This window comes from Camelus bactrianus, chromosome 29 (assembly GCF_048773025.1).
Source record: "Camelus bactrianus isolate YW-2024 breed Bactrian camel chromosome 29, ASM4877302v1, whole genome shotgun sequence".
In the NCBI taxonomy this organism is placed as follows: domain Eukaryota; kingdom Metazoa; phylum Chordata; class Mammalia; order Artiodactyla; family Camelidae; genus Camelus; species Camelus bactrianus.
Window position 1 is genome coordinate 4,619,297 of NC_133567.1, and position 23,949 is coordinate 4,643,245.

Consider the following 23,949-nt stretch of genomic DNA (forward strand, 5'->3'; position numbering starts at 1 on the left):
TTGTGGCTTAAGTGTGGTCACAGGTTACAATGTGCCTGTGAAAGTACTAAGATTACTCAAAATCAGAGGAAACAGCTACATGTTAGGAAAAAACGTACTTTATCGAAGTCCACAGTAAAGCAGAGCTCCACACTCAGCGCTACCACGTGGGAGTGTCCCTGCCACACAGCATCTCAAACTAACGCCCTGCCCTCATCCTCCTGAAGCTGAACCAGGGTTGGCAGGGCTTCGTGGAACCAGATGCTGTCTTGCAGAGCCAGGCTGCTGGGGGGATGAGGCGTGGAGGGAGGAGCGGGGAGGAGACGGCGGCCCAACACGCCTCAGCCGAGCCTTACCCCAGGAAGGGGGCTGTTCTCATCGACAGGGACATCCCACAAGCCACGTGGGACTTCTGAGGTTTCCAAGTGATTGTACTTGCGTTATTCTCACACTCCTGCGCACCCCCCTGCAGGGGAGATGTGACTGTAACTAAGTGAGTTTCTGTTAGGTAGGTCCGCCCTGTCAAACAGTGACCTCCAGCAACAACGCGGTGTTTGCCGAATTTATCTACAGGCTCCTGCTACAGTACTGGACTTGCTTGTTTTCTTTCGTTTTTAAAAACCTTCCTGGCATGGATCTTGGTCGTAACATAATGATGAGACAGAGACCCGTGCGTGCGTTTCTCCACACCTCTGCCTGGGCAACATTATCATGCTTCGCGGCCTTTCTGAACCTCGGCATCTTTAACCTTGAGGAGAACACAGTCAATTCTTGATTAAGTGGGATAACTGGGAAGTGAGGTCACAGACAGAACATCACGGTTACGGCAAATTAGTCACTGCAATACACTGACTGGTGGTCCTTTGGCTTTTTACCCTGAAACCTATTTCGACAATAAAACTAGGGGTCAGTCCGCACTGGGGGTGGGTGGAGGGAAGTGACTTCAGGGGTAACAAAAACAGCAAAGACACTCTGGGTCTGTCTCCTGTCTCTTCAGCTGAGTCCCAGCAAAGGCTGCAGAGGAAGCACCGTGAGAGCCAAGATCTTGCCCTTTGTTGTCCGGTTCCATACCCCTAACACCTAGGACAGTGGATGCGCAAAGGAGGTGCTCAGATACCCGCTGAAGGAACACAAGGAGGAAGAGAAGCAGGGAAGGACGGACGCTCTCCCTCCTCTCAGCCAAATGGATCTGTGGACAAAAACGCCCGCCCGGCCTCCCTGGTTACCTCTGTGAATGGTTAGGAACTGGCCGAACACCTTTCACTGGAAAACTCTCCTTGATTTCCCTCGGTGTCCAGCCATCAAGAACACCTTGTCCTCTTTCTTGGCTTGGCCCACCCTCAGCAGATACCAGGACGCTGCATCACTGTGCCATCTGGTGGTCATGCCTGGAAAGTTCGTCCTCCTCAACACCCGAGACAGTCCCCTACCTGCACAGAGGCCCCTGGGATGGGACATGTGAATAAGCTGTTGGGTAAATGCATCTCTATTATTTAACTATCAAGGCTCCACGGAAGATACAAAGATGAATCAGGCACGAGGTCCACCACTGATAAGCCGGTACACTCAGCAGCTGGGGGGTCCCCCAAAGATGAATAATCACTGATGACACAAAACAGGAGGTGGAAAATACCGTCAAACAAGGAGAGAGGAAGAACAGTGGGAATCTCGGGAAGAGAAGGTTCTTCCAAACTTTGCAGACGAGCATTTGGGGAAGGGAGAGCCAACCCAACTGGCAGTGGAGACAGTAAGGTGTGGACCTGTTGGGCGTGGCTGGGGAGTAGGGGAACGCAGCCCAGAGGCGGGGCAGTGTGGCCAGGCCAGCCTGGGGAGAGCGGGGCAATGGCGGGGGTGGGGGTCGTCACTGCTTCCTGGACTCAGGCAGAGGAGCGGGCAAGGAGGCTGCAGGAAGGCAGGGCCGGTGCTGACGAGGAGGCTGTGAAAGGGAGGCCGAGCAGGCGGGGGGGCAGCGGGTGTGCAGAAGCAGTGCTGTCTGGCGGTTACGGGTCCAGGGCACCGGCTGTGAGGCCTTGGGTGAGTGGCCTGCCTTTTCCAGCTTGGGTTCCCTCAGCTGAAGAGAGATGCTTCAACCCCTCAGGGCTGTTAGGAGGGACAAATGGCGCCCCGTGTCAAGCACGCAGCACAGGGATCAGCACTCGGTAAGGGCTTCACTATAAATGTTAAGAAACAGCCAACAACCGGAAGCCCCTAAACGGCAGCTAATTTGACAGACCAGGGAGAACCTCCGAAGATCTGAGGGGCAGGGGCGGACAGCGGGCAGGCGGCCCGAGGGGGACACAGGAGGCACGGTCTGGGGAGGGAGCATGGGGAGATGCAACAGGAGGATCTCTTCCTTCCACGCGCAGGACAGCGAAGGCGGAACACCCGCGGCCAGGAGGAGACGTTCCAGGGGGCTGTGGTCAAGATTAGTGGCAAACCCTCCTCGCTTTGGATTTAGTGACACAGAGGCTTTCAGTAATCCCGGGTGGAGAAACCGGGCTGGAACCAGCGGGTGAAGAGTCAGCACCACCCGAGGCTCTGCGGCTCCGGGACACGTCCCCACGGGGAAGGAGCAGCTGCTGGAGGGCGAAGTACAGAAGGGAGAGCGTTCCATCACCACGTGTTGTCTCCCTCCCCAACAGCAGAGGCTGGGCGGGGTACCCTGCGGACGGGGAGGACCAGGTGGAGAAGGAAAGGCTGAGAGGCAAACAAGAAGGGACGAGTAGGGCTGGCCCCTGGAGCAGGGGAACAAACCCAGGAGGACGGGGCGCCGGCAGAGCCGAACCAGGGAGCACACTGCCACAGGCGGAGGACCGACGGGCAGCCACTGATGCTGAGCCACAGAGGAGGCGACGCTGGGGACAGGTGCAAGGGCGAGCGGGCACCAGCCGTGCAGAGGTGACGGCATGCCAGCAGAAGAATGGCTTTCTAATACATTCCCATCCGGGTTTTAAGAGTTGTTTCTGAAGATTATACTTCGTCCCTCACTTTCCCTATCTGCTTCTGTTTCAGGGTTTAAGGATCTCTCTGCGCTCATCAAATCCTTCACCATGAAAGAGCCCCACGGGGTGTATGTCAGTCTGGAACTGACCAGTCCCTTCGTGACAGCACAAAAGACCGGCAACCGTGAGGAAGGCCTGTGAACCTGGACTGATGTGCTGAGTTAACAGGCTGTGTGAATAATCACTCCCTTAATTTATCCGTTTTGCAGTTTCCAACTAATTTACAATTTGGCTGGTGAGTTTCTCCGCCTTCACCTTAACGTGAACTTGCAGTATTAATAAAACAGTGATCCTTCTCTCACACTGCAACGTCCACGACCTAAAACAAAGGGGGAGAAACAGATAGGAGAACACAGGGTGGGAACAGCCAAAGCTGATGCTACGAATCCACGCACATCAGACACTTTATCGCGGAGGTGAGTGCCCTGCCCTCGCTCATTCAGTGCTGGTCTCTCAGGCAAACGGTAACAGGTGGCTGACTGAGACTCTGGGCACAGGGGCGACAGGCAGCCTCCAGTGTCAAAGACAAGCAGGAGGCGATGGCTGCGCGGGAAAAACACAGGAAAGAGAAATACATAACAAGAGAAGTCAAAAAGCAGAGATGGGGTCCTGGCCACGCTGGGGAGGGTAGAGGAAATGCGCCCACGAACCATCGGCGACTTCCAGAAGTCACCCTGGCCGAGCAACTGCCAAGTAAAAGAAGGCTTTTTATCATCTTCTCCACTTACTTCTCACAAGAATTTATCTGAAGAAAATAACCCGAGATGCACACAAAGATTTACACACAAGGCCACCCACCACTGTGTTATGTGAAGACTGGAAACATGCTGCCTGGCCAACCACGGGGAAGGCTCAGTAAACGCGGTGCTCGCTCAGAGCAGCCCGGCTTCCCAGAAGTGTGTACAAAGAACGTAAAAGTACACGGGAAATAACCTTCACACAAAAAGCAGGACACGAAATCAAGAGGATCCCAATTCAGTTTACAAAAGCATTACGCAGGTTTAAAGAAAAAAAATACCAGGAGGAAATCCCTGTTAGTACCAAACGTCATTTTTGATGACCATTTTGATTTATTTTATATTTAGACACACACACACACACACACACACACACACACACACACACATATCTCAATGTCATTCTTATTGCTTATAGGACTTCATTCAGAATTCACTTCCTTCACATTCAATCTTCCCAACTTGTCTTTCTAGGCAACTTTAACATGTTTGGAGGCAAAAAGCAGAACCTGATTCCTACATAAAATGAGGGGCCACGGAAGCACGTCAGACCATCCAACAGGGATGCGATGAGCGAAAACGCAGACTTACGGGAAACTCTACAGGACGCAGCCAAAAGCAAAGCAAACCAAACCAAACCAAAGACCAGCTTCTTCAACAAGTAAGTTTTAAGGGGAGAAAAATGGAAGGTCTGGATGGATTTAAGAGATAGGCTGACTCAGAGTAGACACAGGCCTTGTTGGATTTGAATCATGAAAATCATTTTAAAAAGTTAAGAGGTGACAGTGGAGATGTGAACAGTAAACATTTGATGATATTAAGGCATTATTGTTCTTTTGGGGTGTGACAGTTGTACCTCTCAAAAGAGTCTATACGTTTTGGAAACACATACCAAAAACATACAAAAGATATGAAATAGTTTTCTATTAAAACAGCCGGCAGGAGAAGGGATGGGGGTGGGTGGGGTACTGATGGACCGAGACTGGTCACGGAGGTGACAACCGTTGAAACTGGTTATGGGGGGTAACAAGGCATTCAACTGTTCTTGCCACTTGTGTGTATTTTTGAAATATTCTATAATAAGAAGTTTTTCAAAGAAAATCTCTAAATGCAGCACCACACTTAACCTCCAGAGTAAGTGATGAACTACACGCTGTGTGGGTGCTCAATAAAACTTGGCTGATGACGGCAAAGTCAGAAATTGTTCACATGCCGCTTACGACCCCTGCAAGTCCTGTGAAGGAAGGAGTGTGCCTGAGCGTGTCTGAAGCCCTGACCGTCACCGCCACAGGTCCCCGGCCGCTCAGTCCAGCTGCAGGCACACTCTGCTGAAGCCAAGGAAGTACTGCTCTGAGCGGATGTAAAATCGCTTCGTTAGTCACGGCCTTTCAATTACATAAATTATTTTCTAGAAATAAATACTCTGGGAGAGGGTTTTCAACAATCAGGCTTTCTAACAATCACTCAGTGGACAATGACCACCACTTTTAACTGTCATAAGGGTGGAGACCGAGTCAGGGTAGCAGGATGGAGGCACTGTGCCAGCGGGGAGGTGGCTGAACATGGTGGCCTGGAGGCAGCGGGCTCAGTACTGGGGAGGGGCCTGGAGTCACTGAGCAGACAGACTCGGCACTGGGGGCAGCCCCCGCTGGGCTTGGCAAGGGGGTGTGGGGGGGGAGGTGTGTGGTGCGTGTGCACACACATGCTCACACGCGTGGAGGCCCGAATCGGCGAGGTCTGGGACAGGAGTTGAAGACATGCAGTTCTGCAGGAGAAAGGATGGCCGGATGGATGGATGGAGGTGGAGTCAAGCTTCAAAACGTTTCCACCTGGAGATCTTGAACATCTCCACTGGCTGGAGACAAAAGAGCCAGTGGCGTGAACACATGCCCATATTCAAGGGGACAGGAGCAGAGTCGGTGAGCCCTGGGCAGGAGAGCAGCGAGACAAGGAGGAGCTGGGGGGCAGAGGCAGTTGGTGGTCAGGGAACTGGAGGTCAACAGGCACATCTGATACTCAATTTTCTCAGTGAACTTGGGGCCAAGTTACCTAATGTCTATTACAGATTCGAACTAGAGTCTCTATTGGACTGTTAGTTATTAATAGATTAGTATTAATTATTAGTATGTAAAATATCAGATAGTCGTATTCTATTAAATATTAAAGTAGAACATAAAAGAAAAACATTGATTACTTAATAAGCTGGTATTAGTCTATTAACAGACTGTGAGACTCTTAGAGGTTCAAGTTCCAGGAGAGAACTGTTGTCACTGCTGCCACCGTGAGCTGGACTTGCACAGAACAGAGCGGACGGGCTGCTAGGAAAGGAAAGCCACTCGCGCACTTCTATGAAGCAGGTAATCTTCATGCGTCACCTCGAATAGCACTCAGTTACTTAGCTTCGTGGAGCCTCCTCTGCTTCCTCTGTGAACGCAAGCGAGCATGCCGCTGGGCGTGAGTGCACCGGCCGGAGGCACAGCGCAGGCGCTTCCCACTGCCACCTGATGCTGTGGGTCCCCAAAACGAGGACCTAGAAGACCTAGTTCCACGAGAGGGAGCCCGAGACGCCCCCACTGCAAGTCCAGGCGTTGTGCCCCCAGAGTTAGAAGCTGGGAGCAGGCAGGGGCCCGGGCTCGCGGGTCCAGGTCGTGCTCCAGGCAACACCCACAGCGCAGCCGGCTTCCTGCTCTTGGGACTCGGGAGGCGGCTGCGATGAACACATCTGTGAGCCTCGGAGAACCACCACCTGTCTGTGAATGTCAGTGACGCTTAGTCCTTTAATTAGGGCAGAAGGAATAAGGTCTGGCCTTCTGCAGGGAGCTGTGTGACCCAAGGGCGGACTGGAGGCTACAGTACCATCAGCGGTCAAGTGTAACTTCCACCCACAGACGCCCCCGGGGAACACGTCGCTCCCCAACCTGAAGCACAGACACCGGAAGTGTGGGCAAGCTGTGTGTCTCCATGACTCTGGAGGCATGGGGGGCCCCCGTCTCCTTTCTGACCACCTCTCTCCCCTCCTGTTGTGTGTGTGTCCTCGTCCCCTCGGGGAGTCCGCCTCTCCCTGCAGTGCGTACACGGCGCGTCTCCCACACTCCTGGTACCTGTGCGGGTGTCCAGCGCCTTCTGGGTCCGCGAGTGTCTCTCCCTCCTCAGCCCAGTGTGCCTCGTCTCCCTTCACATCCCGGTGTTAGTGTAACTCCCCCATCTTGTACGTGTGTGTGTCCCTCCTGTCCCTCCCGGTGAGTGACCCACCAGCCTGGAATGTCCACTGCCCCGCTTCTGAGTGTGTGTCCCCACCTTCTCATGCTGGAGTCTGTCCCCCGCACCTTCCACCTCCTAGCTGGGTGTCACTGCCCCTCACCCAGGGTTTGCCGCCCACCCACCCACCCCCAGCCCATCCTGCGGAAGCATGGATCTCATGGCCGTGGGACTGTCCCCAGAGCAGTCTCTGCGTCTCTCCCCTCCCTGGGTGTGAGCTGGGTGTGCTCTCCGCCCTCCCTCTCTCCCCTGCGCCCTCTCTCTCTGGAAGTACGTGAATGTACACATACACACAGGGGAACACAGTGTCTCCCCGGGATGCTGGGTCCCCCTGGCCTGGTGTGTCCGCACCAGTCTCACGCTCCTTCCCAGCATGAGGGCCCCTGCGAGGCTTGCTGGGGTGGGGTCGGCCTGCGGGTGGTGGACGGGGGTCTGCACGTGTCAGAAGGGCCCAGGCACGGGCTAGGGGGTGGCACAGGGACGGGACAAGCCACCTCCCTGCCCCCTGAGCTTGTGGTCTCGTACTTCCCATCCACGGAGGCTGGCTGCGACTCCCTGGGGCCAGACTCAGGCCTCTTCCCGCCGACACTGCGGGGCTGGGGCCGCACCACTCTTCCCCGACGCTCTCCCGGGACACCCTCTCGGATGCTCCGTGTCACACGGCCCCTGACTGCTGTCCCAGGCCTCCTCCAGCTTCCTTCCACCACAGGCTGCCCTCCAGTCTGCCCCTGAGGACAGGCACCCCTTCCAGACATTTCTCCTGTGCCTGGTTCAAGAGAGAGAGGGGTGCTCAGGACTGGATGCACACCAGCCAGGATAGTGCCCCAGGGAAGAGGTGACAACCAGCAGGACAGCCCGGCAGGCTGGGGGAGAGGGGTGTCTTGAATCCCAAGGAGCTGCACTGGCAGGGGTGCCTGCCTGGGGAGGGATGACTTCACTGCACCCAGGTCCTTGAGCCACATGAGGAGGCCAACCTGGAGGAAGATGAGGCTGGAGGGAACAGCCAGCCTGCGAAGGGCGACCATGCCTGCTCAGGAGTTCCTGCCACGCTCACCTGGCTCCCGTGCCTGGCTGGGCTCCTCCTCCGACAGGGTCTCCGTCTGGAAGAGTCTCCTCGCCCCCAGGTTGCTCCTTCCCAGCACGAGGGCCCCACACAGAATTCCCTTGACCAGAAGGCCTTTCCCATCCCTGTCTGTCAGGGCCCCCTCCGCAGGCCCCTTCATCCGTATGCTGCTCCTCATGTCCTCGTCCTCCCGGCCACCTGCCGCGGGTGACAAAGCTGTGTACTGTCTCCTTCCTCCCACCTGGCCCAAGCCTGGCACACCACCTGGCCTGCGGCGGGCCCTCTGGGCAGTGCTGACTGAACAGGAGGCGGAGGAAAGGCGTCCAGGCGGCAGACGTGGTGATGCCCGCCTGGACGTCCCAGGAAGGGGGAGGCCCAGGCTGTGCTCCCCACGCTGCTGGGAGAGGGCGGATGCCCATGCTGAGCAGCAGACCCTGAGGGAGGAGAGGGGGCCACCGAAATGTCAGGGGGATGGGGGCAGCACCCAAGCTGCCGGAGGAACAGGAGGAGAGGGGGGCGCACGAAAGCGGCACATCTGCAGAAACGCCGAGGGGGGCAAAAAGGAGAAGATGCCACTGGATTTGGTCCCTGGGGGCTCCTAACGGGTGTGTCCTTCAAACAGCCTCACAGAAGTGGTGGGCGAGACGGCCCAACGGGGAAAGGAGGTGAAGGCAACAGAGCGGGGACCACTCTTCCAGGGGGTCTAACAGCGACGGATGGCCGGACGGCACAAGAAGGGAGGAGAAGGCAAAGGGCTCCTGTGACACTTGTCTCTGCCAGGGAAGGAGGCCTGGGAGCACTGAGCAGGGGAGACACGAGGATGGGCGGCTGGGGGCTGGAGCAGCCCTGACACAGACTCCTGAGTACATGATAACAAAACGGGGATTCTGAGCTGCAGCTGGAATTTTGCAGTAATTGAGATGATACCACACGCTGCAGTAAATTCTTTCACTTCCCCTAAAGGTAAGATCATCAGTGATATTTCTATTTGGGAAACTTAACATCCAAAATTAATCCAACCAAAAAATATTTTTAATTATCATGATATAGAATTACATTACTTATTGAACAGAAACTATTCAAAAATTCAAAAAGAGATGCTCATTATTCTGAAATCAGATGGCTTTGCTATAAATGTGTTTTAAAGCAAAAATCAGTAAAAGTACACCTATTTAAGATCATTAAAAAAACAAAGTTTAGGTTTATATCTTTAAAAAAAACTCCTTTAACTTAATAAATTTTTAAAATTTCCCCCAATACATTATGGATAGCTTTTAAAAATAAGTAGATATACAGCACTTTCTAACTCAGTGCCAACCTTAGGACTGAAAATTTTATTTTTACAACAAATAGATGTTTAAAGTAAATATTTTAACTTCAACATGGATGTAATTTAGGTTTATACTAGCGAATTAATGCATAATAATTAGCTTCTATGGCCTGTCCAGTCTATAGATTTACTCATAAAAAGGAACAGAATTCCAGTTTCTGGGCTCATTATTGCCCCCTGCACATGTATTATGCTTGCACTTCCTATGTTAAAGATTGCTGTAAACATTAAATGAGATAATACAGGTGAAAACAAACACTGCTATCCAGCCAATGTGTCTCATGGTTGATGCCTAGTATTAATACTCAAAATACTTTGGGTGATATAATTTAAAAGTCATGTTGGCTAATGATTCCAGAGATAATTTAACCAATCAAGTTTAGTTTCTTTTTCTTTTTAAACAGAAACAGTCTCTTTTGTGCTCATTTTGGTTTTGCTTTTACTAGGAAGAACTTTTAACTAAAACTTGGCTAAAATGGAATCTTAAACTATTTCTCATCTTTAAAGGATCAAAACCTCTGCTTTTGCATTTGATTAATGTCAAGCTGTATTTAAGTTACTAGTCCAGTTCCAACTTATTTTAGTGAAGTGACCGATGAAACAGATAAAGGTATTTGTCTTTAAAAAAAATTCCCAAATCTCATCTTTGGCAGTTGAATGCCATACTTCTGAACTATGAAACCTTTAAAAAACCTAGATTCAGCACAGCATTAAACACGTAGCAGAGTACACTAAAGTATCTCTCAAATTTACTGTAATACGTATGCTTACTTTCCAGAAGTAGTTTTGGACGTTATCACTTGATAAAAAAGCAGAGAAAGTCAGTGCGTACAGTACAGAGGCACAGCCATACACAGGGTGGCAGCACTGAGAACAAAACACATGCAAACAGCAGAACGCTGGAGTGGCCAGTGCAGGCAGACAAGTGTGCCTGAAATCTGATTGAGAAAACACTTCTTAGACACACGGGCATTATGGTTTTAATTAAGAAATTCCTTTTAATTCTGGCAGAGGTATCATGCATTTTAGAAAAGCCCTTATGAGTCAGCCTCTGAATGTGATCAGTTGCACTTCTCTCAAAACAAATTGCTTTCTCTTCCTCTTCCTGCACTGGTTGATAAAAGGTGAACTGGGCATGATGAAATCTAAGCACTACATCAGACCCAATGTTTAAGTAGGACAACTGTATCTCTAGTATATATTTTTGTTTTGTTCCTATTTCCCATTTAGTTAAACTAAACCTAAGCCAAAACCAGTTTATCCATTTCTCCCACCCCTCACTCTTTGCCTCTGGCAACTACCAATCTATGTATCTATAAGCTTGGGGTTTTTAGAAACTCATTCATTCATTCATTAATAGATTTCACATATAAGAGAGATCATATGTTATATGTCTTTCTCTGTTTGACTTATTTCACTTAGATAATACCCTTGAGGTCCATGTTGTCACAAATGGTGAGATTTAATTCTTTTTTATGGTTGAATAATATTCCACTATATATCTGCCACATCTTCTTTATCCATTCATCCACTGATGGACACTTAAGTTGTTTCGGTATCTTGGCTATTGTAAATAATACTGCAGTGAACAGGGGGTACATACCTATTTTGAGTTACTGTTTTCATTTTCTTTGGATAAATACCCAGAAGTAGAATTGCTGGGTCATATGGTATTTCTATTTTTAATTTTTTCAGGAACTTCCATCCAGTTTTCCATAGTGACTGCACCAGTTTACACCACCAACAGTGCACAGCGGTTCCCTTTTTTCCATATCCTCACCAACGCTTGTTATTTCTAGTCTTTTTGATAACAGCCATTTTAACAGCTGTGAGGTAACATTCCACTGTGGTTTTGATTTGCATTTCTGTGATGATTAGTGATGTAGAGCATCTTTCATGAACCTGTCGGCCGTCTGTATGTCTTCCTTGGAAAAATGTCTATTCAGATCTTCTGCCCATTTTTAATCAATTTTTTTTTGTGATTGAGTTCTATGAGTCCTTTACATATTCTGAACATTATCCCCTTATCAGATATGCAGTTTGTGAATATTTTCTTCCATTCAGTAGGCTGGTTCTTAATTCTGTTGATGGTTTTCTTGCTGTGCAGAAGCTTTTTAGTTTGATGTAATGCCACTTGTTGATTTTTGCTTTTATTGTTTTTGCTTTTGGTGTCAGATTCAAAAAATCATTGCCGACATCTGTGTCAAGGAGCTTACTGCCGTGTTTTCTCCTAGAGTTTTATGATTTCTGGTCTTATGTTCAAGTCTTTAATCCATGTTGAGTTAATTTTAATGTATAGTGTAAGACAGTGGTCTGGTTTCATTCTTTTGTATGTGGCTGTCCAATTTTCCCAACACAATTTTTGGAAGAGACTGTCCTTTCCCCACTGCATATTCATAGCTCCTTTGTCATATATTAATTGACCATATATGGGTGGGTTTATTTCTGGGCTCTCTATTCTGTCCCATTGATCTATGTGTCTGTTTTCATGCCAGTACCTTATAGTTTTATTGCTATAACTTTGTATAGTTTGAAATCAGGAAGCGTGAGGCTTGGTTCTTCTTTCTCAAGATTGCTTTGGTATTATGGGTCTTTTATTGTTTCATATACATTTTAAGATTGTTTTTTCTATTTCTCTGAGAAATGTCACTGAAATTTTTTTTAATTGAAGCATAGTCAGTTTATAATGTTGTGTCAATTTCTGGTGTACAGCATAATAGTTCAGTCATACATATACCTACATATATTCCTTTTCATTATAGGTTACTATAAGATACTAAATATAGTTCCCTGTACTATAAACTTGTTGTTTATCTTATCTTACCTATAGTAGTTAGTATCTGCAAATCTCAAACTCCCAATTTATCCCTTCCCACCCCCTTCTCCCCCAGTAACCATAAGTTTGTTTTCTGTATCTGTGAGCCACTGGAATTTGATAGGGATTGCAATGAATCTGTAGATTGCTTTGGGTAATATGGACATTTTAACAATATTAATTTCTCTAATTCACAGCATGGAATATGTTTCTATTTGTGCTTTCTTCAATTTCCTTCACCAATGTCTTACTGTTTTCAGTATACGGTTTTTTCACCTCCTTAGTTAAATTTATTCCTAGGGTTTTTTTTATGCAACTGTAAGTGGGATTGTTTTCTTAATTTTTCTTTCTGACAGTTCACTATCAGTGTACAGAAATGCAACAGATTTTTGTGTACTGATTTTGTATCCTGAAACCTTACTAAATGCATTTATTAGTTCTAACAGTTTTTGGGGGAGGAGTCTTTAGGATTTTCTATATAAGATATCATGTCATCTGCAAATAGTGAAAATTTTATTTCTTCCTTTCTAATTTGGATGCCTTTAACTTTTTTGTCGCCTAACTGTTCTGGCTGGGACTTCCAACACTACATGGAATAAAAGTGGTGAGAGTGGGCATCCGTGTTCTTTCCTGATCTTAGAGAAAAAGGTTTTCACCACTGAGTATGCTAACTCTGGGCTTGTCATACATGGCCTTTATCATGTTCAGGTACATTCCCTCTGTACCTGATTTGTTGAAAGGTTGTTGTTGTTGTTGTTTTTAACCATAAATAGACATTGATTTTTGTCAAATGCCTTCTCTGCATCTATTGAGATAATCATATAATTTCACCCTTCATTTTGTTAACGTGATGTATCATAGTGACCAAGTTGCAGATGTTCAACCATCCTTGCATCCCTGGAATAAATCCCAGCTGATCATGGTGTATGCTCTGTTCACTGTACTATTGAATTCAGTTTGCTAATATTTTGTCGAAAATTTTTGCTTATGTTCATCAAAGATCTTGGTCTATAATTTTCCTTATTTGTGGCATCCTTGTCCGGTTTTGGTATCAGGGCAACAGTTGTTCTTGTAAATGATTTTGAAAGGGTTCCTCCTTCTTCTATTTTTCAGAAGAGTTTGACAAGGACTGTAAGTGCAGGCATATCTTGGAGGTGTTGCAGGGTCAGTTCCAGACCACTGCAATGTAGCCAATATTGCAAAAAGCCAGTCACATGAATTTTTGTTGTTGTGTTCCCAGTGCATAAAGAAGTTACATTTACACTGTACTGCAGTCTTTTAAGTGTACAATAGAATTATGTCTGAAAAAACAATGTAATTAAAAATATTTTATTGCTAAACAATACTAATCATCATCTGTGCCTTCAGTGAGTCATAATCCTTTTGCAATAGTAATATCAAAGATCACACTGATGACAGATCACCATAACAGATATAACAACAATGAAAAGTTTAAAATATTGTGAGAATTACCAAAATATGACGCAGAAGTAAGCAAATGCTATTGGAAAAATGGCGCTGATATACTTGCTTGACACAGGGTTGCTGTAAACCTTCAATTTGTAAAAAACACAAATGTAATAAATATCTGCAAAACACAATAAAATGAGGCATGACTGTAATTCTTCTTTGAATGTTTGGTAGAATTCACCAGTAAAGCCATCTGGTTGACTGTGGACTTCTGATTCTTGGGAGGTTTCTGATTACTGATTCAATTGTCTTACCAGTAATCCATCTGCTCAGATTTTCTGTTTCATCATAATTCAGTCTTGGTAGTTTGTACGTTTCTAGGAATTTGTCCATTTCTAGGTCGTCCAATTTGTTAGTGTAGAGCTGTTCACAGCGGTTTCCTCTGATCACCTGTATTTCTCTGCGCTATTTGCTGTGCCAGCTTTCACTTCTAACTTTATTTATTTGAGTCTCTTTCTTGTTTTTTGTTTTTGTTTTTTGGTGAGTCTGGCTAAAGGTTGTGAATTTCATTTATCTTTCCAAAGAAACAGCTCTTAACTTCATTGATCTTTTCTATTATCTTTTTTGGTTTCTCATTTTTTATCTAATCTTCGATATTTCCTTCCTTCTACTAACTTTTGGCTTCATTTGTTCTTATTTTTCTAGCTCCCCAAGTTCTTTTCCTACTTCCTAAAATATCCCTAAAAGTTAGGTTGTTTATTTAACAAGAAGCTATAATATCTGTTAATATTTATATACCCAACATAGGAGCACCTAAATATATAAAGCAACTATTAACAGACCTAAAGGGAGAGATACACAGCAATACAATAATAGAAGGGAATTTAAATACCTCATTTACATAAAGGGACAGATCAACCAGACAGAAAATCAATAAGGAAATATTGGCATTATATGACACATCAGACCAGACAGACCTAACAGACATTTAGAGAACATTCCATCCAAAAGCAACAGAATACACATTCTTCTCAAGTGCATATGGAAAATTTTTCAAGACAGATCATATGTTAGGCCACAAAACAAGTCCCAATAAATTTAAGAGGACTGAAATAATACCAAGCATCTTTTCTGACAATAGTAGTACGAAACTAGAAGGTAATTACATAAAGAAAACTGGAAAATTCACAACTATGTGGAAATTAAACAAGATGATACTGAACAACCAATAGATCAAAAAAGAAATCAGAAGAAATTAAAAAAAAGACTTGAGACAAATAAAAATGGAAATGGAACACACCAAAATTGATGGGATGCAGCAAAAGCAGTCCAAAGAGGGAAGTTCATAGTGATAAACGCCTAACTCTAGAAAGAAGAAAGGTTTCTCGTATATACTTTAAAAAGATACCCTGAGCTATGACTAAGAGTCCTTCAAGATAGGAACTTCTCCTAAGAACAACATGATCTTGGGAACAGGAATTCTCTTATTAAATAAAAGCAGTTAGAGTTCTAAAATAACTATCTTAATTATGCTATAATGTCCAAAAAGAAAAGGTTTTAAGGAAAACCCTGTTATTCCACTTAAAAAAACCCTGAAGTATCTTTCAGAGTATTAAATGCTTAATGATTAAAAATTTCGACTACAATAGTCAACTGATGTAGATAAAAACAATACTAAACCATTCACCACCACTTTTATTTGAAAAATAACTACAATGATTGAATATATTATGCTTTTTGAAGTAATTTTGCCCATGTATTTGAAAAATATATTTTAATTCACTGTTAAAGGATACATGTTTAGGAACTTCTACAAACTGCCAGACTTTTATATTTGCTCACTTTTATTTACAAACTTGTAGACACAGAAAAAAAGATTCAGGTACAAAAGCAATTTTCAATGAAAATTCTCTATATTTCAGCAGTACATCAAGTTATCCAGTTAAGTATTTAAAACCTCATTCTGTGTCTAATTAAAACTATTACTAGATAATTTACTTTCATTTTGAGTAAACAATTATGACAATATATTTTACTTATAATATCTTTTAAAATGTGATGTGCACCAAATTATTACTAAGGAATATCTGTCTTACACCTTTTCCTTATAAGGAAGCTAAAGAAAACTACATTAAAAGCTAAACCTGGTACAGGCACCTTTACACAGGGCATAGTTAAATCAGTGATTTGTTTGCATGACGGTAGCTCTGAGGATGCTCAAATTTTATGAAGCAGAAACAAAAAAAAGCATCAAGTATTATAAACTGCTGTTAGAGGTGTGCCTTATACTCACAGGCACTTTCTTTGAAACATTTTAAACTATTCCAAATAAGAACTGCTAGGGCTGCTTCCACCACTCTTGGTATAATTAACATACCTATATAATTAGAATTATACATCTAATTCTATTTTAGTGCTGAAACACTGTACCTTTGAATAGTAATTTTCAAGTAAAATTCCATTAATATTAGAAGAGAAACATAATTGAAATGGAAATTTTACCCAATTAAATCACTTCAGACAATAACAAATTAGAAAAAACACATGAAAAACATTTCTCAGTTTTATTTAGAAAACAATTTTAGAAATACAAGGAAAGTAAATTCATGTTTGAGCTGTAGCTTATAGTCAGATATGATGGTCATATTAATATTTATTTTTAAGGTTATAATAGATCTTATCCAAATATATAAAGTGACAACTCTCCCATAAACTGCAAATTTAGAACAAATTTAGTTTTAAAGTCATGGAGCTAATTTCCCTCCTTTGGAATGGAACAGTTAAAGAGATTATACTCAGGAAATGCACAAAGTAGCTTAAAAAAGGTAATGTACTCTTATATAAAACTGTATTTTCAGTTCATTGCCTGAAGTTGATAAAATAAAACCTATTATTATAACTCTTTTAGATGACAAGTGATGAAAAGTGATGCAGGCTCTATGTAATTCCAGCATTAAGACAATACAAGAAAACAAAATCAAGTTACTGAGAAACTCTAGTAGACTAAAATTCAACTGGTGCTATTTTGAACCTGCACATTTGAACCACCTCAAGCTTCCAGGTTCAATTTCTCAAAATTCTAGTCAAGAACAGTTCAATCAGCTTTTTACTAAAGTATCTTCAAGTGAAAAAATTGATTGAATTTTTTTCTAATTTTGCCTATTAGCCAAAGTGACTAAGTTCCTCATTCTCTAACTGATTTCCAGTTTAACAGTCACCAGAAATGTAACTCAAAATTAAAGGCTCTAATGTCTAACCATAGATTTAAAAGATACATATATTTTTTAAAAAGTCAAATGGCAGCCCTTTAGTTGTAGCATTTAACCTGAGTATGAACATTCCCATATTTAGAAACTAAAAGAGAGGATAGCATAAATAATCAACAAACACATGTGCAATTCTAATACTGGTTTGAGACAATAATTCAGATATTTAATATCTGAAAGCCTAAAATGAGTTTCTCACTCTCAAAAAAAGGCAGACCTCCAGACTCTGCAATGCAGATCACCACACTCTACGAAGAGCCTTGAAGGAAAGCTGTATGCTCTACCCTCAAAATACTGTCTAATAGTAAAGGAAAATTCCATTCCCGAACTTAAGGCTGTAATAGGTCCAGATTCTCCTTCAGAAAATCAATTGCTAACTAATAAATGGGAAAGAAAATTCTTTAATTGTCAGCATACACCTAAAAACATCTCAGAAACTAAGAACTTTGTGAATGTTCTTATCTTTACTTGTGAAAAGCTTTTTAAATATTATGAAGCCTGTAAGAAATGATTTAAATTGTCCTTAAAAAGTTCACAAAGTACATTGTTCTGAGACTAAGGTTTTACAATTTATTTCATTAACCTAATGGAAAGTTTTAAACTTTCAGATGAAGAATGAAGAAAATAATTTTCAGTAGTTTCTGAGATTTTTCAGAACACTTCACTTAGGTACACATTTAAAATAATCTTTAACCTCTTAAAAAAATAACAAAAAATCATTTTTCCTTATTTAAAAATAAAGAATTCCAAATAACCACTAAAATTATTCTTAGAATTTAATTTAGTTTAATACAGGTCTAAAGATATGGAGGAAAAATTGAGGGGAATCTATTTTTAAAAGGTTATCATAGAGCCAGCAATTTGCATTAAAAAACACTCTCTTATAGATTCCTTCAATTATCACTCTCATTTTGGGGGGATAAATTTATTATTATTTACTTTGTAGTTAGTTATTCTTTATTCATGTAAGTCAAATTTTAAATTTACTATGATTATTATTTAATCTGATATTCTCATCTACCTAGTTCTTTCCCACCAATTTTGGACATTTTAGTCCATACTTATATTCTTGTTACACATTCTAATTATTTAAAATTCTTTTTTAAAAAAGGCATCCAAAAAGAACATTTTTGCTTTCTAACACAATCATATTTCTAGGTTTTCTATGTTTTTAGATTAGGAAAAATTTTCACTTAAAAAAAATGCAAGGAAACATCTCAAGCAAATTGCTTCTCCTATTAACCAAGGACATAATTGCCTAAATTCATTCATTCTTCTCAGGCACACACATTGCTTAGGTCGTCATCTCAAATTCCCCACACACACTGTGGTTACTTTTAATACCCTGATCCTGCAGTAACTCTGTTTACAAGACATCCAGGGACTTTTAAATACTAACAATTTTAATGCAGTATCACACCACTTCACTTTTTAAAAATGAGATATTATTTCTGTTCCATAACAATGGGATTTTGTTTTCTGATAAGCATTAAAAAAAAAAAGAGCAAAAATCTTAACATCTTAACAACAACACACACCAATACATACACAGAATCAGAACAGAGAGATACCAAAGCACCCTTGGTAGTTCCTTAGCACCATACCGTTGTCAATACCACCCTGGAGGGAGGAGGCAGGGACAGGTGGACACACAGTAGAATGCAAACCACTGGGCAGCAGGCCAAGAGATTTAAAAGTAAAAACCAAATTATGCCCCTGCAACAATGTCTACTAGGCTTTCAGACATGTATATTCCTCACAACTTCAAATGTTAATAACTACACACCAATACTTTTGTAAAACACTATGGTCTAAAAATTTGCATTTCATTTCTCAAGTTAAATTTAAAAATTAAATTTGCTAATGAGACATAAAAGCTGCCCTGTTGTAAATGAAAAGGAGTAACACAGTAGATGTCAGGTTCAGGCTTTTTTTAAAAAAAAAAAAAAAAAACAGGTACTGAAATGCATACAAAAGTAAAAATTAGTTGCCTCCAAAGTGGTCCTACTGTAAAATGGAAAAGAATTCCCTTGCATGAATTCTAGAATCATAGCTAACTTTACAGTTCATCAATCTGATATACCCTGCCCTCACATTTAACTTATTTGTAAATACTTTTCCAAAGCTACCTAAACACTTACTAATTGGTTAAATATGCTGCCTACATTAATTCTTGTTAAAATTAAAGAAATTAAAGGTCTATTTTTGCTTCTTTGCAGTGACTGATATATTTTCAAAGTATCTGATGTTCTAGATAAGGTGTTTATCAGGTTCTTAAAACATTTAAAAAATGACTCAAGGGACAATTTATAGTTTTACCTTTAACATATTCACTATCTTGGATTTTGTTGAACAGATTCAGTTGTTCTTTCCTTCTTCTGAAACTCTTCCCTTACTCAAATAACTAAAGGACCTAAGATGTTATCAATATAAAGAGGAAAAATGTGTATTTATTTCCTATACACTTGGAAACACATCAAAAAGAACAAATATTCCAGGCAGTGGAAGTAAAGTTATTCAGTAAAATTTTTTGTTTTTTCTTGGGGGGGGGTGTGTGTGTGTGTACATGCATGTGTGTGTAACAGGTAATTTTTCATATATATTATTTTTTCCAAAGAACAAGATGCTAAATAAAAAATATTAAAACATTCTTGGAAGGGACCGATATTTTGCTGACACAGCTCAAGAGGCAAATGATTATCAAAACAAAACTTCAAAGATAGCTAGAGAGACATGTTTCAGTTCCTGGGCTTTTCAAATCTCAAAGCCAGGAGCATTATATTTCATTCAGCAAATAACAATTTAATCCTCAGAAAGGAAAATTTCCCGAATATCAAACCAAAATGCATACAGTGACAACCAGGATTATAGTAAAAATGAAGGGGGAAAAACACCTTTGTATGACATTAAAACACAAAGAGTATCCTTAAAATTTTGAAGCTATATTGATAAAAATATAGTCACTAATTTATTTGGCTGTAAGATGTCTGCTTATTAAAATACTTAGGCTATCATGAATATATAGACAGAGAATTTTATCAGAATTAGCCCACATTTATAAATCATCTCTCTCAGCAGCTACATTCCTTATAGAATTTCCAAAAGCAAAATTAGGCATATAAATTTCAAACAAGAATCTCAATCTATGGGGGCTCTCTAATTCTAACTGAAATAAGGATTTTGAGTACACAACAAGCTTAAGATTACTCCTCTAAGTTTGTATTATTTAATAGTAGCTTGAGAAAAGGGATGTTCAACAGGTAGCATTTCTAAGGCATTAAAAAGGCTGAATACAATCAGGTCAAATTAGTAACTGTGCTGTGCCCCATCTAAAGAAGACTCTCTAAGGAATTACAGATTTTATACTTGTACACTCAGAGTGAGTGCATTTTCTGATTCACACAAGTAGCTAGCTGTGTAAAACCCAATCATGAAGAAAGTTTTTTTTGCCACCCTTGGTGAGATAGGAAAAAAAAAATCACAATACCAGCACTTTTATTTAGGTTGACAAGGAACTAACTAATCATAACTTGAAAGTGTCCAAATGACCTGAATTATCAGTCATCTACTATAACTGGAAGAAACACTTTTCCTTCACTTTTACAGAAACTGAATTTATTGATATTAGCATCTGGTTTGTCAAAGTGGCAACAATTCAAGATCTAAAAGTCTCACTTATTTTAAACACACAGCCTAATTCTGACTACTTATAGCCAATGTAACTGTCTCGAGCCAAAATACAATGAAAATGTCAGATAAACTTCAAAGATTTTATAAGTATTAATGGCATTCTGAACTCTCTGGGAAGATTATTTGGGGAGGGGGAGGAGTTTCTCTTCTCCATGGACGGTTCAGTCACTTTCCAATCAAATCTGATTTCGCAATAGTTCACGGCATTAATTTTTTAATGAGTTCTTAGAAAGCTGTAATTGCTTCCAAAAATTAGAAACCACAAGATGATGTTCTCAAACACTACACCGATGTAACACTATCATGAAGGGATTTACAGAAAGGTGCAGATGAGAGCTCAGATGTGAACACAGGCTAACATACACTAGACTTCAAAATAATAATTTGTTTGTACAGTATGGCAAGAAAAATATTTTGTATAAGAAGTCTAAAAACCCAGCCCTAATTTTAATCCACTTCTATAAATCATAAAAACAAAGGAAAATAGGCATTTATTCCAGAAACTTCATATACCTGTGGAAAACGGAACACAAGTAAATTCTATTCAAGATTAACCTTAATCTCCAATAGAGCACAGCAAACAACTTACACATTTTAAATTCTGAAAAATATTGTGAAAATCTAAACCATTAGAGGCAATAGCAGTTTATGACCAGTAAACATTTCCTGTGAAATAACACAAATAAATTCAACTTAAAAGATGCAGACTGACAGGTCACAAGGTTTTGAAATCTTTTGATTCCCAAGGCGCAGAGTTACAGCACATGTATAGGATGGGGTTTTAAAATGGGTATACTTGAACCTTTCCATGGTGTTGGTGTATGTGCTTTTTTTTTCCTTAAAGAAATGCCTACTGCTTACAGTGTAAAAGAATCTCCACCACTCTGTCTGCAGTTTTCAACTAGAAGTCCTCAATGTACCTGAAGCCAAACTGAATATTAGGTATTTTACAGCTTTTACAAAATGGCTGTAAAATTACATTATGGGCATACACAGCTCTTTGATCTCACTGCACAGAATTCATAACTGTTCAATAATGCTATACCATTACACCACACACCTTAAGCTATTTCCATTTTTCCACAATTCCTTCCAAAATCAGCTTCCAAAGCAAAGCAATGTAACATGAAAAGTTCCTGGGAGGGCTGGTTACACAAAAGAACAGCTCGGATACAAACTGATCTCCACAATACCCATCTTCTGCTAAGCCTGCTTATCCCTCCCTCCCCTCCATCACTGCTAAGGTGGGTACACTTGAGTAATGGAAAGAGAAGGCTCTCCCATCACCACACCCTCCCAGCTCCTCTGCTTCTGGTCCTCACGCAGTAAGTCTGTGTAGGTGATGAAAATCATAAGAAAAGAGAAGCTGTCCCTTTAAAATGCCCTGCTCTGTCCCATATCCCACGTGGAACCAACATCAGCAGCACTTTCCCATTAACTTCAATGTGATGCAAGAGGCACCATCCTTTTCTACACGTAAAACCAGAAAACCTCAGCTTAACATTCTTTACTGAGGATGAACAGGTGAAGCAAACGTGTCAGGAAGGGAGAGACCAAGCAACTCCCCACCCCACCCCAAAAGGTGCTCCATTCTTGCACACCAGCCTCTCTGTGCAACATCACCTCTCTACCCCTGCTCTGCAGAGCCTGGCTGAAAGAAAGGAGGGAGCCACTAACAAAACCTGAAGCATAAATGCGACGAAAATGCAATCTAAAGCCGGAAAGGTTTATTCTTCCAATCACACATATTAACTCTATTAAGAAAATGGCATCACTTTTTTTTTCCACCAAAAAAAAAAAACAACCCCGCAACGATCATTAAAAGAGAGTTATAAAATAGCAAATACAGTGTTTATCTTATCTCAGATCAGTCCACATTACCAATAAGTTTAGCAGTTTCTGCACTACCACCTCCCCCCTCCCTCCCCCTCCTTCTCTAGCATCGGATTTTCACGTTTTCTCATTGTCGGTTGAGTTATAAAAGGCTTTTGCCCTTCGAAAGTTTTAAAAAATAAATAAATATTAACTCCTTGGTCCCTGCAAAGTCAAAATGGACTTCAGGGGAAAGGCGGTTCATACTTTTACCTTTAGCGAGAAAAGGGGGAGCATCCCGGATTTTTAGGGATTTTTTGCGATTTTTAAAAAATTTTTATTTGGTTATATGCCTGAGTTCTCCCTCCATTTTGGTTGTTTATGATACTGACAACAAGCTGTCCCTGCTCTGTGCAGATCTCCTGCTTTCATTTAGCACCCCCTCCCCCCGCGGCCACACACCCAGGGCTCACACCGCCCCGCAGACCCCGCACCCCGACCCCGGCTCGCCCACCTGAGGAAAGGGCAAAAACAAATTCATTTCCCCCAAAAAGAAAAACCTCTTTTGAAAAAGGGGCAAAGTTACCCCAAGTCACTCAAAGTGCCCCCCAAATATTGCCGACTGCGGGTTTCCGCCAGGCCCTTTGGGGAGCGACCTTCCCCCGGGATGTTTTGGTGGAAAATGCGGAGAGTTTACTCTCAAAACCGAATTTATATTAATTTTTCCCTGATTTTTCGGGTCTCTAATGTCTTCCGCTCTCGCTGCTGCCGCTGCCGCTGTCACAATATTCACAGCACCAGAGAGGAGGAGGAGGAGGAGGAGGAAAACTTTTCAAACTTTCCAGACCCTGAATAAAGGGTTTTTTTTTTTTCCCACCGACCTCACCTTCGGGTCTCCAGCCGCATCGCCCCCTGCCCTGTCAGGAGCGACTTCGGGAGTCCTCACACCCCCGCCGAATTATTTTATTTTATTTTTTATTATTATTTTCCCCTCTGGGGTCCTGAGCAGGGGCTGAGAGTAGCACAAACTTTTCCTCCTCCTGCCGCCGCCGCTGCTCCTCTGCCCCCTCGGCTAGTCCCATAATTTAAATAACCCTGATATTTCTCCCGCTAAACGCCTCTCCGCCGCCCCGGACCCCGGGAGAACTCACCGCGGGGCTTTAACATCCTCCCTCCGGCCCGTCCGCCGCCTTTACACCGCCCGCGGAATTTCTAATAATTTTTTTCTCATATTTCGGGCTGGACGCGGCGGGCCTGGAAATTGTTTCCTTACGCCTCTTTCCAGCAGCCATTGTAGTGTATGCGCTGCCCCTGCAGCCCAACTTGCAACTGCCGCCGCCGCCGCCGCCGCCGCCGCCGCCGACGTCGCGCCCACCGCCGCCTCCCCCGGCTGCTCGGCCGCCGCCCCCGCCTCTCGCCGGCCCGCCCCCTGCCCCCGCCCGCCGCTGCGCCCGCCCCCCGCGCGCTCCGCCCTGGGGCCGGCCACTGGGCGCCGCCGCCGCCGGGGCTGCGCCCGCCGATTGGCCTGTGTCGCCGCCCGTCAAGCCGAAGTGTTAAGAGGCGGGCCGCGGCTCCGGGGGCGCGGCG

The 23,949-nt window shown here is 43.1% G+C and overlaps 1 protein-coding gene across 7 annotated transcripts in view; it reads right to left on the reverse strand.

The window, feature by feature from the left end:
- Nucleotides 1-23,745, reverse strand: part of PLAG1 (PLAG1 zinc finger) — a 47,729-nt gene extending 23,984 nt beyond the window's left edge. For 4 of the 7 annotated variants that reach the window (XM_074355126.1, XM_074355122.1, XM_074355124.1 and 1 more), the window contains exon 1: nucleotides 23,514-23,745. The gene's annotated coding sequence lies outside the window, so the exon portion shown is untranslated. The remainder of the gene's footprint in view (nucleotides 1-23,513) is intronic. The other 3 variants (XM_074355129.1, XM_074355127.1, XM_074355128.1) reach the window with 1 other exon arrangement.
- Nucleotides 23,746-23,949: the final 204 nt, after the last annotated feature.